This window comes from Triticum dicoccoides, chromosome 3B (assembly GCF_002162155.2).
Source record: "Triticum dicoccoides isolate Atlit2015 ecotype Zavitan chromosome 3B, WEW_v2.0, whole genome shotgun sequence".
In the NCBI taxonomy this organism is placed as follows: domain Eukaryota; kingdom Viridiplantae; phylum Streptophyta; class Magnoliopsida; order Poales; family Poaceae; genus Triticum; species Triticum dicoccoides.
In genome coordinates, this window is record NC_041385.1 from 126935351 (window position 1) to 126950245 (window position 14895).

The 14895-nt window shown below is 46.8% G+C and overlaps 1 long non-coding RNA gene across 1 annotated transcript; it reads right to left on the reverse strand.

Annotated features, from left to right (window-relative positions):
* Positions 1-2409: 2409 nt before the first annotated feature.
* On the reverse strand, positions 2410-6325 carry LOC119280964. The gene is made up of 3 exons (XR_005138230.1): positions 6139-6325; positions 5540-5611; positions 2410-2850 (listed from the first exon to the last, which is right to left on the reverse strand). It is a non-coding gene; the product is annotated as an uncharacterized LOC119280964 (long non-coding RNA).
* Positions 6326-14895: the final 8570 nt, after the last annotated feature.

The following is a 14895-nucleotide window of genomic DNA, read 5'->3' on the forward strand; positions in this document are numbered from 1 at the left end:
TCCACCACCGCCTGTTAGGTGTATATGCACCCATCTCTTAGAAATGCATGTTAAATGCATTTTTAAATGTTATAAATAATTCCAAAACAAGATTTCTCGCCTACATCTCTGCAAAAATATGTGCGCAACACAAACTTTTGTAAAAATACATCATTTTATTTTGCCATTACAAAAAAAGCCAAATTTCAATGGTTGAAAATAGTGTTCCATGAGACACTTTTTTGCACACGAAAAATAATTCCTTCGAATCTTTTTTTTTGAACCGAGGCAAAAGACTTGCCATTTTCATTGATTAAGAAGAGAATTGCCCGATTAATTGATGGAAAACCGGGCTAAAACCGATACAATCCAACCCACATAATATGGGTACCACCGGCCAACCTGGCCACCAACATGGGATCACAAAGCTACAACAGCTGCACAGAAACCATGCGGCACATGCCAACAGAAGGCCACACGCGCGAACAACCGACAGCTCCGACTCTGACGACGATCATCACGAGGGAAATATGCAGGACTTGCGCCGACCGTGCCCTCCGTAACCGACCACCGAGCGCCTGTCATCGTCACCGCATGGACACACTCCACCACAGCTCGGCGCACACATAAAATATGAAAATGTACATGTGCAACAATTTTAGATTTTTAAAAAACTTAAAAATGTGTCTTTCGAAGTGGGTGCAGATGTACTTGGGTTCATCCATGTATTTTTCCGTCCACAGCTAGCAGCATACAACTCATTTTGACCGTTTCCAAGAAAAAATAGACCAGCTACCAGCCACACATAAAATCGGGCCACCAACGATGTTGTAAGGACCAGGCCACGCAAAGTCTCCCACAAACACGTCCACAGTTGCATCTAATCAAGCTAAAAAAAGGAAGACACCATCCAACATATATCATGAGCATATCACATACTCCCTCCATCCCAAAATAAGTGTCTCAAGCTTATTACAAATTTGTATTAAAGTTAGTACAAACTTGAGACACTTATTTTGGGACGGAGGGAATATAACACAAGTATGCATACAGTCAAGGCATCCAAGAAATGTGTTGCATTTTGAGACCAACATAATTCATCTCTGTGTACTAATCAATAGTTAAAAATTAGCTAGAAATTATTTAGTCTAGCAGATAACTGGAAGTCCAGTCTACCAGGAAGCCAATCACAAAAACATGATAAAAATCAAAACCATAGTCTTTCTATTCCTGGCAATTGATCATCCTATACAGGAAGATATAGTTCATATACCATTATTAAATAATCTAGGCATATAGGTACACAAGAGCCACAAGACTGATCCGAGTTTCAGCTTAACATCAACCAATTGCTTACAGTCCAGAATAGAGTCGCAAAATTGCATCGAGAACAGGATCTGACACTTGCATTGTTGTGTTTTCCCACTATATATCTGACACACACACTACATGCACTCTGCAAATATGTATCCAACCGGCTCTACTCTACGGTTACTGGAGTTTGCAGACTTCTTGGCCATGTTAGGTAAAGAAGCTCCATAAGTGTCATTTCGTAGCAAGATTGCAGCCACTCCTACCCCCTCCTATATGTAGTACTTGAAAACTTCACATGAAGGCTGTATCAAAGTGAATCTTGTGAAGAGAGTCAATTCAGCTCTGGTGTTCAATGTCACAATGTCAGAAAGCAAGCAATAAGAATTCAGTTATATGATCAAGCCCTCAACCGGAACCCGCGACATGCCCCGACGCTCGGTCCCCATCCCGCACTATTGTGGACGCCTCCAACACCGGTGACATCCCCGAGGTGCCCCCAAGCCAACGCGTGAACTGGATCCAGCGACCAGGCGCGTCCATCGGTTGGGATCTTGGCCAGCGCCAGCGGCTCCCTTCAACACCGCCGCCCTCTGGAAATTTCTCACTCAAGAGAAATGGAAACTTCTCACTCAAGAGAAATTATATTTTGAAACTAAATATTATAGACTAAATTACTAACAGGATCAATGTTCTGACCATGAGATAGTTACAGTGCCCTCCATAGAAAAAAAGAACTTGAATTGGAGATCGATATAAGTGATAGCTCTTTCACCGTCGTTGAAGAAAAATATAACTGTTGCACCATGCTAGGCACTCAGATAAACCCCAAACATATTGTATATTTATTTGGAAGAAACTTCAACAATATAAGAAAATCTAGGGATCAAAATGGTAAACTGTTTTAGGATCTTGCACAAGAAATCAGTAAAACTTGCAAAGCGCAATTGCAGATCATGTCCTACTATTCTCAAAATTCAGAGATGTCATAAACTGAAGCCACTTCTGTTTAGGCTAAAACGGAGTGTCGTGATGTTTGTTTTGGGCGAATTTCTTTTGGCAAACTTAGTGATGCTCTAAAAAACCATAAACTAAAGCAAATGCATGTTGTCTGTTCACTTTTCCTTTTATGTAGGATCTGCTGAACTGATGAGTTGAATAATTGTATTTGGAATATGATATCATATATAGTAACTCATTGCCTGCTACCAATACAAGAAACCTCACATGAAGCATATGACAAGGTTTATCAAACAAGCAAGTAGGATTAACCTCCAGTAAATTACATCAAGATGGAAGCTTTCTATTTAGTAATCCCTCCGTCCGAAAATAAGTGACTCAAGTTTGTACTAACTTTGTACTAAAGTTAGTACAAAGTTGAGTCACTTATATTGGGACGGAGGGAGTAGACAGGTAGTTGATGGGATGTTACCTGCAGGACCTTGGTCTTTTATCCTCCGAGCTGAGTTGTGCCACCATGAAGGACAGTCCTTCCAGTTCCACGCGCTTGGACGGCCAGTGCCATCCAACAGCAGGTGGCGTAGTGGAGGCATGGGTGATCTGCACACGCACACACATCTGCTAGGTCAAGCGCCAAGGTAGGTGGTGCTGACCGACAAAGAACTCGCCAGAGACGCTTAAATCTGCAGTTCACCAAAAGATTTCTACCTAATATCCTGCTCCCAAATACATAGAAACTGTTTTTTTTTAAATAAGAGTTATATTAGCACAGGCACCAAGAGGAATGATATTGTATCATCTTCAGGGCATACCTCATGGAAAGCAATTTCATCAGACAGGAACAGACGCATTGGACAACATCACTTTGATATGGAATAATGAAGAACAAACATGAGGCAGTTAACAATTTAGCATGAACTTGTGGAAGTTTGGCAAGCAAGACTTGAAGTGTACATGATAAAATGAAAACTCGGTAAAGATTTATCTATGAGCAGCAATACATATACTTTACACCATTGATGTTCACAACCATGAGATCAGTAAAAATATCAAAGTCCATGAATGCAAAATAGGTCCACTTTGGTGCATCATCTAAGCAATTCATGGTGATAGACGTCTCACAATTGCCCAAACCACAATATAATCTTGAACACCCATGGTCCACAGTATAGTTTTCTAAAAGAAGGTATGCTCCATCGTCATTCTTCAAACGTGAGTAATTGCTTAAGAATTTGAAGAAAATAGAAAGATTGTGCTGGATCACCAAACTGTAAGCCAACTGATAGCGGCGCAGGTAATCCCTATACTCTAGCTCACATTCACGTCACAGACCAAACCACTAAAATCAACCCATTATTGCAATAATCAAGGGCAAAGTCAATTGGGATTTTTACCAGTGCAGGCTGAGTCTCTCAGTATTGCAAATCCTTGTAAAAAAATGGGTCAGCCAGCCTTGCGCTCAGAAAAATTACACAAAATCATGATGTTACCAGGGTGTCAGATCAGAAAGTATTAGTCCATAAGAGATACACATTCGAAGTGCTCAAAAATAAGAACGGAACTCTTAATTGCTTGAGACAAGCTGAAAAGGGTAAGCTTGTGTCTTTTTACCAATAAAGTTTTCATCTCCTGGATGTGGCGTGAAAATATTATTATTTTTGTTTCAGTCACCTTATAAAAAAACATACAATTTCTTAGTGCTCCTAGAGAATCATAGGACATAGTCAATGGATTAATTAGCCTACAGAGTACAGACTGACCTTGGGACTCTCCTTGACAAGGAGCTTGCAAGAAGACACAGTTGAAACTGGTGCACCCCGTAACAATAATGTTTTTGCAGCTTGTAGTTGCTGCCATGACATTCATCCTACTCCATGAAAGAGAAAATTGGCAACGATGTTTAGGTTTGCCATCGCTGCATTCATGCTTATCTTTCATAGAAAGAACACAGCAAAACAATTCCAAATATCTGAATATCTGCTATTGTGTGCATGAAATTATTAGCCATCTAATTGTGACCAGGGAAATATATAATCAGTACATGGTGAGTTCAGCTTCTAGCGATGCAATAGATACATGTTCAGTATGATTAGATAATACAGAAGATTGACCAAAGACGGATCAAGGGCTGCGTCACGGCGGGGCATACCTATATATCCTCCCCTCTGGTTCCTTCACTATGACAAAACATCTGTTTTAGGAGCTATTGAATTCCAAGAAATTTTGGTGGTCATACTTTCTGTCAGAAAAATGTTAAAGGTCAAATACTCTTGTTAGGATCGGATTCACAAATAAATATACATGTTTGTGCGAGAGGTGCTTCTTCTGGATCATAGAAGATGGTCCAGTCATCTGGCCAAAGATACCACCGTTCTGGCCAAAGAGCACAACTACAGATAAATGGTTACAGATAGACGATGGGTCAGCTGCAATTTGCATCAATTATATATCATATGACATATGAAGATGACAACCCTATGATCTAGAACAAGGATAGCTACCAAAATCGAACAGAGGCGATGTAGGGGGATTTCTATTACCAAAGAGAGAAAAATACAGAGCTGAGTAGCCCTTAATTAATGAGTTAGCCCACATCACCAAAAAAGGGTAAACTGTTAAAGTGAGCTCACTTGTTTACCTAGGTTGGAATTCCAAGACCTCGGCGAGCTTGTTCTCGTAGGCGTCCTTCCATTGCACACACCGCTATTAACCCATGTAGCCCTTCTGCGTCGTGCCGCCGCGTGGGTGGGGTATGATCCTTGCTGTATCCAAAGAAAAATTGTTAGTGTATGATCTATGGAATCAAGTAGTGAGCTACCTGAAGTATCGATCACCTGTATATAAACCATGACATAATTTTGTCCCACCAATAAATTCCTAGCTGGTATAATGTCTGTAAGTTGTCTCAGCTTTGTCAATCAACAACTACTTTTGATTATCCTATCAATGGCTTAGTTTGACAAACATAAACAATAACCATAATTTAGTTGAAACATATGCATGACAGTTATCAGAAAGATAAGCTATGAGTGTATAAATTCTTGTAATATCTCTCAATATACAAGCAGCAGTACAGAGCTCTGCTTATGAGGTTACAAACATCTTTGTATTCACCAAAAGATGATCATGATATTTTTATAGCAGCTCGAAGTGCTGCCCGGCGGAGCTCAACCGGCGCGCCTCCCCCAGCAGCAGTGCCTACACTATTCTTGATGCAGACAAGTATGATGACAGTGGAGAGGCAACATGGAGCCAGCAATTTGATGAGCATTTCAAGTTCGCACCCCACCTTTTCATGTCTCTGCTACGCTTTCTTATTCCCACGTCCACGTGGAGAATGTGGTTACCAGGTAGAGGTCTCCTACAAAAGAAAACTGAGTCAAAATGCATGCTACTACTAATACTGTTTTCAGTACAGAAAGAACAAGCCTAATCTTGAGAAAATGAGTTGTGCTGAACAAGTCTAATCCGTGTACAAAGGAGCCAAAAAAACATGTTAACATTACCATCACCCGTACAAGTAATTAATATAAAAATTTATCATGGAAATATTCCTAAACCTTTTCTAGGAATTTTGATGAGAGCTACCAGTTGAAACTAATATGTGTTTCTTCATGTGCCTTTGCTTTGAAACATCTAGTTAGCTAAGTTCAATAGTATGAGCATCAGCTTAAAAAAACAGTATGAGAATCAATTATACTTCTAGCCCTTTCGAACATCGTCATACCAAAGTAGAAATAATTCTCTTGTACAATCCATTTAATCTAATATTTTTCTTGAATCTGCAAGATAAAGAATAATGATATTGGGTCATAGCCTCATAGGCATCATCTATACGTCTGCCAAATATTAACAACGAATGTGTTTAACCAAGGTTATCGCTCTGACCTTCTTTTCTAGCGACTTCTCCCAATTGAAGTTATTGCCCCCTTTGATTTCCCAATAGAAATTCTTTGAATCCTGCACTCGTAACACAAGTAGTTATGCGAATGCACACACAACACTTTGAAATGTGAAGGGATTAAACCCAGTTCAAAAATAATAATAACCGAATAGCATAAGGATGGATGGATGTTGTGCAACAATAGTCAGTCATTATAGTAGACTAAGAAAAGATCATTGTTTCTGTAACATGATGATATTCAGAGGACCCAACCATCAGTTCTTCCAACACAACCTTGATCGCAAAAATATTAGCTAGCATAAGACAGTAATAAGATCACTTAAATCAAATTTCTGCAGAAAGATGCCATATAGACCTGTGTCCTATTAGGGACGTATCCACTTATTACACATCTAAAACAGTACACAGATTACAGTGAGTGCACATATTCAAAACGTCAGAAGATCTCCAAGATGAGATAAATTGACATTCAAGTGTCCAGAATCGGGGAATGCTTACCTCCCATGGTATGCTTGGTTTCCATGGAGCAAATATTACGAGCCACTGAGGGAGTTCCGGACTAGGGGGTGTCTGAATAGCCGAACTATCATCATCGGCCGGACTCCAAGACTATGAAGATACAAGATTGAAGACTTTGTTCCGTGTCCGGATGGGACTTTCCTTGGCGTGGAAGGCAAGCTTGGCGATACGGATATGTAGGTCTCCTACCTTTGTAACCGACTTTGTGTAACCCTAGCCCTCTCCGGTGTCTATATAAACCGGATGGCTGTAGTCCATAGGACGAACAACAATCATACCATAGGCTAGCTTCTAGGGTTTAGCCTCCTTGATCTCGTGGTAGATCTACTCTTGTAACCCACATCATCAATATTAATCAAGCAGGACGTAGGGTTTTACCTCCATCAAGAGGGCCCGAACCTGGGTAAAACATCGTGTCCCTCGTCTCCTGTTACCATCCGCCTAGACGCACAGTTCGGGACCCCCTACCCGAGATCCGCCGGTTTTGACACCGACATTGGTGCTTTCATTGAGAGCTACTCTGTGTCGTCGCCGATAGGCTCAATGGCTTCTTCGATCATCATCAACGACGCAGTCCAGGGTGAGACCTTCCTCCCCGGACAGATCTTCGTATTCGGCGGCTTTGCACTGCGGGCCAATTCGCTTGGCCAACTGGAGCAGATCGAAAGCTACGCCCCTGGCCGTCAGGTCAGATTTGGAAGTTTGAGCTTCATGGCTGACATCCGCGGGGACTTGATCTTCGACGGATTCGAGCCACAGCCGAGCGTGCCGCACTGTCACGTCGGGCATGATTTAGCTCTACCGCCGGACAGTACCCTGGAGGCCGCACTCGAAACCGCTCCGATCTTCAAATCGGAGTCAGCTCCGCAGATCGAGGATGGATGCCTAGACACCACCTCGGGGGTTGCAACCTCCACGGCGATAGAGCCGAACACTGACTTTGTCCCTCATAAAGCTCGTGACTCCAAGGTGCCGGACTCCTCGCCGGACTCCGAACCTCCCGCGCCCGCCCTGATCGAATTCGATTGGGCGCCGATCATGGAGTTCACCGCAACGAACGTCTTTCAACACTCACCTTTCGGCGACATCTTGAGTTCGCTAAAATATCTCTCGTTATCAGGAGAGCCCTGGCCGGACTGCGGTTAGGACGGTTGGGATGCAGACGACGAAGAAATTCAAAGCACACCCACCACCCACTTGGTAGCCGCTGTCGACGATTTAACCGACATGCTAGACTACGACTCCGAGGACATCGACGGTATGTACGACGATGCCGGAGGCGACCAAGAACCAGCGCCTAACGAGCGCAGGAAAGCCACCCCAGCCCACAACGTATACATGATGGACACACCAAGAGGAAGCGACAATAAGAAAAAATGGGACGTGGCAAAGGACAACTCCCCCAACAAACAAACAAAGCGGCGACGCAAGCGCCGCCCGAAGACCGGCATCGACAAAAACGGCACCCATATGAACCCGGCCCTAGAGCAGGGCGAAGCAGTGGACGACGCACACGTCAACAAGCAGCCAGCCGAACATGAACCGGACAAGCAACCCATCCCCGGCGAAGATGATCTCACATCACCAGAGCATATGAATCTTCATAAAAGGCTCGTCGCCACTGCAAGAAGTTTGAAGAAGCAAAAGCGGAAGCTCAAAACAGCGGAAGACGCACTCAGAATGAGAAGGAGCAAAGTACTCAACACCGCAGATAAATATGGCACTAGTCACCAGACAAAGAGCTACCCGAAGCGCAAGCTGTTGCCCGAATTTGACGAGGAGGCCTTCAAGCCCCCGCAGTCAAAAAAAAAAGAGGCCGCCTGGCCGGATAGACGACCAGATGACAGGCCAAGAGCAACACGGGGCGCCACACACAAGCCGGCACATGATCAGCATAAAGATCCTCAGAAAAAGGATAACCCGGCCAGGTCTATCTATGGGCCAAAAAAGAAGACTCCAGGAAGTAACACAACCAGCCGAGCATTTGAAGACAACGGCACACCCAAGTACAGGGCGCCGCACACCCACTATGTTTTACCGACGAGGTACTGGATCATGGATTTCCAGTGGGATTTAAACCCATAAACATAGAGGCATACAACGGAACAACAGACCCCGGAGTCTGGATTGAGGATTATATCCTACACATACACATGGCAAGAGGAGACGATCTCCATGCCATAAAATACCTACCCCTCAAGCTCAAAGGGCCGGCTCGGCATTGGCTTAAAAGCCTCCCAGAAAATACGATTGGAAGTTGGGAAGAGCTTGAGGATGCGTTTCAAGAAAATTTTCAGGGGACTTATGTCCGGCCTCCGGATGCAGACGATTTAAGTCACATAACTCAACAGCCCGGAGAATCAGCACGCAAATTCTGGAACAGGTTCCTCACTAAAAAGAACCAAATAGTCGACTGTCCGGACGCTGAAGCCTTAGCAGCCTTTAAACACAACGTCCGAGACGAATGGCTCGCCAGACACCTCGGCCAGGAAAAACCAAGAACAATGGCCGCACTAACAAGTCTCATGACCCGCTTTTGCGCGGGGGAAGACAGCTGGTTGGCTAGATGCAGCACCAGCGACCCGAGTACATCCGAAATCAGGGATGGAAATGGGAAATCACGACGCAAAAAAGATCAGCGCCGGAATAAGGAAAATGGCCCAAATAATACGGCGGTCAACGCCGGATTCAAAAGCTCTCGGTCGAACAACAAAACACTGCCCCTAAAGGATAACAGTGACGAGCTATCCAACCTAAACAAGATTCTGGACAGATTGTGTTAGATACACGGTACCTCCGAGAAGCCTGCAAACCATACCCACAGAGATTGTTGGATCTTCAAGCAGTCCGGCCGACTTAACGCCGAACACAAAGGGCTCGACACACCAAGTGAAAGTGACGAAACCCAAAAGCAGCGCTCCGGAAACCAAAAGACTTTCCCATTAGAAGTCAAAACAGTGAACTCACTTCACGTGATAACATGTAGCGCGGCCCCTGCTATACCAGAACACCGTCCGTGGACTGAGGATAGAACCCACCAAAATTCGCTATAGCAGCACTTCCTTCGAAGGAGTGACGCCAGGCCTTCTTAGCCAATTTTACAGGCTCTGTACCACTAGAGGTCGTGTTCGGTTCATCCGACAACCTCCGTCGCGAAAAGCTCACTCTCCATCGCCCCATTTAGCAGTAGCCCTTAAGCACTACTGGGGCGTGCAGCTTTCGCCCGCTTTAATGCAATACCACATTACGCGTCTCTTACGCTTAAAAATGCCCGGTCCACGTGGCATATTCTTAAAACTCCAGGTATCTCTCGACCACGGAGAATATGCGGCTGCCTCGACAGCCACACATTATTCCGACCTTGCAGGTCAAAGCCCCTAAAAACAGGTCATTTAGACCTCGGACATGGTTAGACGAGTCCGGCGTAACTTAACAAGGGGCTTCCCAGCCGCATACCCCTTTTTTTAGGGGGCCGCGCGCATAGATGATGAAAGCCAATAAAGCTCAACTTTCTTCATCTTCCAAATTATACTTTATTTTTGATACACTTTTTGCACGATATTTCTTAGAAACTAAGTCCTTCTCTTTTACAGATGAAGCACGTGCTACACCTGTCCAGGATACAGCACAATGGAGACACAGGCGCAGACGTGCAGTAGGGACCCGTTGCAAGGATTCTTTTCAGATTAAGACCCTGCGTAAACCTTTCTCACTGTCTCTTGTTGATACACATCCACTGGTTTCCTACCAGAGCCGAGGAGGAGGCTGGCGTTTTGGCATCGGCCGCGTCAGAAGTTCCCGCCTGTATCTGGACACTAGGGGCTTAGGGCTTTATTCTGCCCGATATCATAAAGACCGAACACCTCAGGGAGTGTTCGGCGTCTCGAGTTAGGCCTTATATGCATCAGCTCCGAATCATGTCTTTGGTCAAATGTTGGGTTTGCCCGGCTCCTGTGTTTTGCTGCCTTACGTTCCATATCATCGGCTAACGCGGCACCAGGAGAACTACTGCGATTGTGCCCCGGTTCGGCCCGGAGAGCACCTCAGTAGAGAAAGCCGAAAATTGACTGTCATGATATAGCGAGAGACTGGTCAACCACTCGATCGACCATTGGAATGTTTAGAATTCCTCCGCTTTGACGAAGGACCGCTTCCCGGTCAGGCACATACACGCCCCGAGTTCGGAGAAGCGCGGTGCCATCAGGGGCTATATAGTAGCCCCACATTCGAGCTCCTATGGCTAAGTGAAAGTGATAAAGCATTATAGTCCGGTTGCCTAGTTTGCTATGCTATCACCTCCTTAAAAGGACCAAGACGTTGGATTAAGTGTGAAAAAGCGTTTTTCTTTTTGCGAACACCCCCGCACCATGTGCGTGGGGGCTGAAGCCAAAGACTGCCATCTTTCAAATTATACATACATATACGGCCGCACAGGAGATAGTTCAATACTTGAACACACAAGTATAAAAAGTCATTGCATTATAAACATGATCTTAGAAATCATACATGTCATTCAAACATAATATCTTTCGAGCACTGCGACTCTATTATACGAGCGCCCTGCAGGACTTTCTCAAAGTAATGCTCGGTGGGGAATCGGCTTTTGTCCAAACCCCGGGATGCAACAGCGGTGACATCCATCTCTGCCCAGTATGTTTTACCACGGGCGAGAGCCATCCGTGCACCTTCTATGCATGCCGACCGCGTCATCGCCTTAATATGCGGCACAAGCCAAAATAACTCTTCGGCTTGGGTCTTCCCGGTCACAGATGAGTGACCACATCCGTCATGGCAAGTCCGGACAATCTATTTAGCTCAGCCCACTCAACCAGCCGATCACTCAGCGGAAGTTGACGCTCCGGACTATGGAATTGAGACCAGAAAAGCTCTTCCATTTCGTGACCCTTCTGGCTTCGGAAGTGCACGACTGCGTCCGCCGCACTCGTTGCCAAGTCCAGATAAGGATCCTCCGCACCATACAATCGGCCAAACTGAGCATACTTCGGATCCGTGAACTTCCTGCGCAGCATAAAGGGCTTTCCAGCCACAATGTCTCGGATTTGACGCAGTTCCTCCTTCATAGCCCGCATCGCACTACGGGCATCCTTGGCTTCGGCGTCGGCCTTCTTCAGGTCCTCTTGTTTTGCTCGACGTTCTCTTTCAAGAACCTCCTGGCGGTCGGTAGCAACTTTTAATTTCGCGGCCATTCCGGCCATCTCCTCCCTGCTTCGGCAGTGAGCAGCCTTCTCGGCTTCTAGCTCTTCCGCTGCCTTCGAGGCAGCCGCCTCGCTTTTTCTGGCTTGCTCCTTGGCCCGAGCAAGTTCTGCTCGAAGGTCTTCCACAGCGGCAGCACCATCTGCATCTAGCATACAATTTGTAAGGAATGGGCGTCAGCTCCCTTACTAAGAAAACGCGGAGCAACCACATACCTTGTGACTCATCAAGTCGTCTATTGACCAGCGAGATGTCCGCATCAGCAGTGTCGAGTTGCTTCTTCAGCTCGGCAAATTCATCAGTCCGGCTGGCCACCGAACGTTCCGCCACCTGCATGGGAAAGGCGACAGTTAATAACTGAGATTATGATCCTAGGCACGCTGTCGTTTTCGACAGTATACCAAGTCTCAGGGGCTACTATCTATACAGGGCGCACTTCATGTGCAAAACTGTCAACAGGTATGTCATTTTTTGCGTACCTCAAATCCCGTCAGTAAACTTCCGACGGCCTCATACAAGCCGGTTTTGGCGGACGAGATACTCTCAATCACACCACCCATTAATACGCGGTGATCTTCTGAGATGGACGCCCTCTTAAGCAAATCCGGCAGCTCCACCGGCCGTACTCCAATGGGCGCCGAACTCTCCGGCCCTGCCGGACTCAGGGAGACCCTCCGCGACAACACCTCAGGGTCGTCTGCCCCGCGCGATGGGGCGGCAGATGGAGGCGTTTCGCTTTCCATCATCTCCGGACGAAGGTCTCCCGAAGATAAGCTGTGCTGAGATGGGCTGAGATCCGAACTACAAGGTAAAAACTTCGGTTACCTTTAGACATTAAGCAGGGGTGTCTGATAATTATAAAATCCCCCCTTTTTTCACTTACGACTCGTTAGAGGGCTGATTCCTCCGAGGAGACAGTACGGCCGGGGCGCTTTCTGGCGCAGGACCTTCCGGTACAGATTTCTTTCCCTGCTTTGAGGCCTTGGCCTCCGGGTCTTCGGAAGCGTTCCTCTTCTCCCCCTGGAGGGAGGGACTCTCGATTCCTCCCTTACTAAAAACCTCCTTGGTAGAGGTGATAGTTTCCCGTGCCCCCCTTCGCCCTCATTCGAAGGTGCGACCTCCAACGTTTTGATTAACACGGGATCCTACGTGGTCTCAGGGAGGGGGGCCGGACACCGTATCAGTTTTGCTTGCGCTATCCACTCCTGTCCAGGGATAGCTGGTTAAAAGGCAAGCTCATGATAAATAAATGGACGGTGTGTCCGGACACAGGGCTACTTACTTGAGTATCCGGGCGATTGCAGCTTAGGCCAGCGTCCTCGGTCAATTCCGGATGCGTCTCTTGCGATCCGAAGAACAGTTTATACATCTCCATGGGAGTCAAACCCATGAAGTGTTGAAGAGCTCGTGGCCCCTCCGGATTAAATTCCCACAGGCGGAGGGGGCGACGTTTGCAGGGTAGTAGGCGCCGGATCAACATGACCTGCACCACTGCGACCAGATTGATCTCCCTTTCTTGGAGGCCTCGAATCCGGTCCTGCAACAGGGGGACGTCTTTGGGAGGCCCCCAGTCACGCCCCTTGTTGACCCATGACGTCAGCTGCTGTGGAGGGCCCGAGTGAAAGACGGGCGGCGGCTTCTGCCTGCTGCCCCGGGGAGCGGTGATATAAAACCACTCATGTTGCCACAAGCCGAGCTCCTCCTGGAAAGAGCCCTTGGGCCATGGAGCTTCGGCTCTCTTGCTTAGAACCGCCCCGCCGCACTCTGCCTGACGCCCCTCAACCATCTTCGGCTCCACGTTGAAGGTTTTGAGCCACAAGCCGAAGTGAGGGGTAGTGCGGAGGAAGGCTTCGCAGACGACAATGAATGATGAGATGTGGAGGATGGACTCCGAAGCCAGGTCGTGGAATTCCAGCCCATAGTAAAACATGAGCCCCCTCATGAAAGGATCCGTCGGGAAGCCTAAACCCCAACGGAAGTGAGACACGAACACGACGCTCTCGCCAGGCTCGGGAGTTGGGATAACTTGCCCTCGGGCAGGCAGCCTATGCGAAATTTCGTAGGTTAAGTACCTGGCGTCTCTCAGCTTTAGCACGTCCTCCTCCGTGATGGAGGAGGGCATCCACCGGCCTCGTAGGTCAGGACCGGACATTGTCGAAGATCGAAGGTACCTGAATTTGGAGCCCTGGGTGTTGGAACTCGAGGAGAGGGGCGGATTCGATAGAGGATTGAATAAAAAGAACGGGCCTTGGTCTCATTATAAAGAGGAAGAATACCAAGAGCCGTCCCCGTGACCGTTTGGAACCCGCCTTCGATGGAGGGGGCGTGGCAACGGGCGCGGTTGGGTTACCCACGTCCGTATTGATGGGAATCCCGGAATAAGGGGAGCACGATCTCTGCTTCGACAAGACGTGCCAAGAAAACCGCCTCACTAAACGCGCTGAGGTGGAACAATAAAAACAATTCGAGTAAAGACTTGGAAGTGGTGTGACGTCACGCCACAGAATACGTCAGCAGATTGATCTTGTGTAATATTATTCTCTCTACGGTGGTATGTGGAATTCATTTTTGCAGAGCCGGACACTATCCTGGTGTTCACAATCTTCTATAAATTATTCGGAGGAGGAACCCGCCTTGCAATGCCGAAGACAATATGCGCGCCGGACTCGTCGTCATTGAAGCCTGGTTCAGGGGCTACTGAGGGAGTTCCGGACTAGGGGGTGTCCGGATAGCCGAACTATCATCATCGGCCGGACTCCAAGACTATGAAGATACAAGATTGAAGACTTCGTCCCGTGTCCGGATGGGACTTTCCTTGGCATGAAAGGCAAGCTTGGCGATACGGATATGTAGATCTCCTACCTTTGTAGCCGACTCTGTGTAACCCTAGCCCTCTCCAGTGTCTATATAAACCGGATGGCTGTAGTCCACAGGACGAACAACAATCATACCATAGGCTAGCTTCTAGGGTTTAGCCTCCTTGATCTCGTGGTAGATCTACTCTTGTA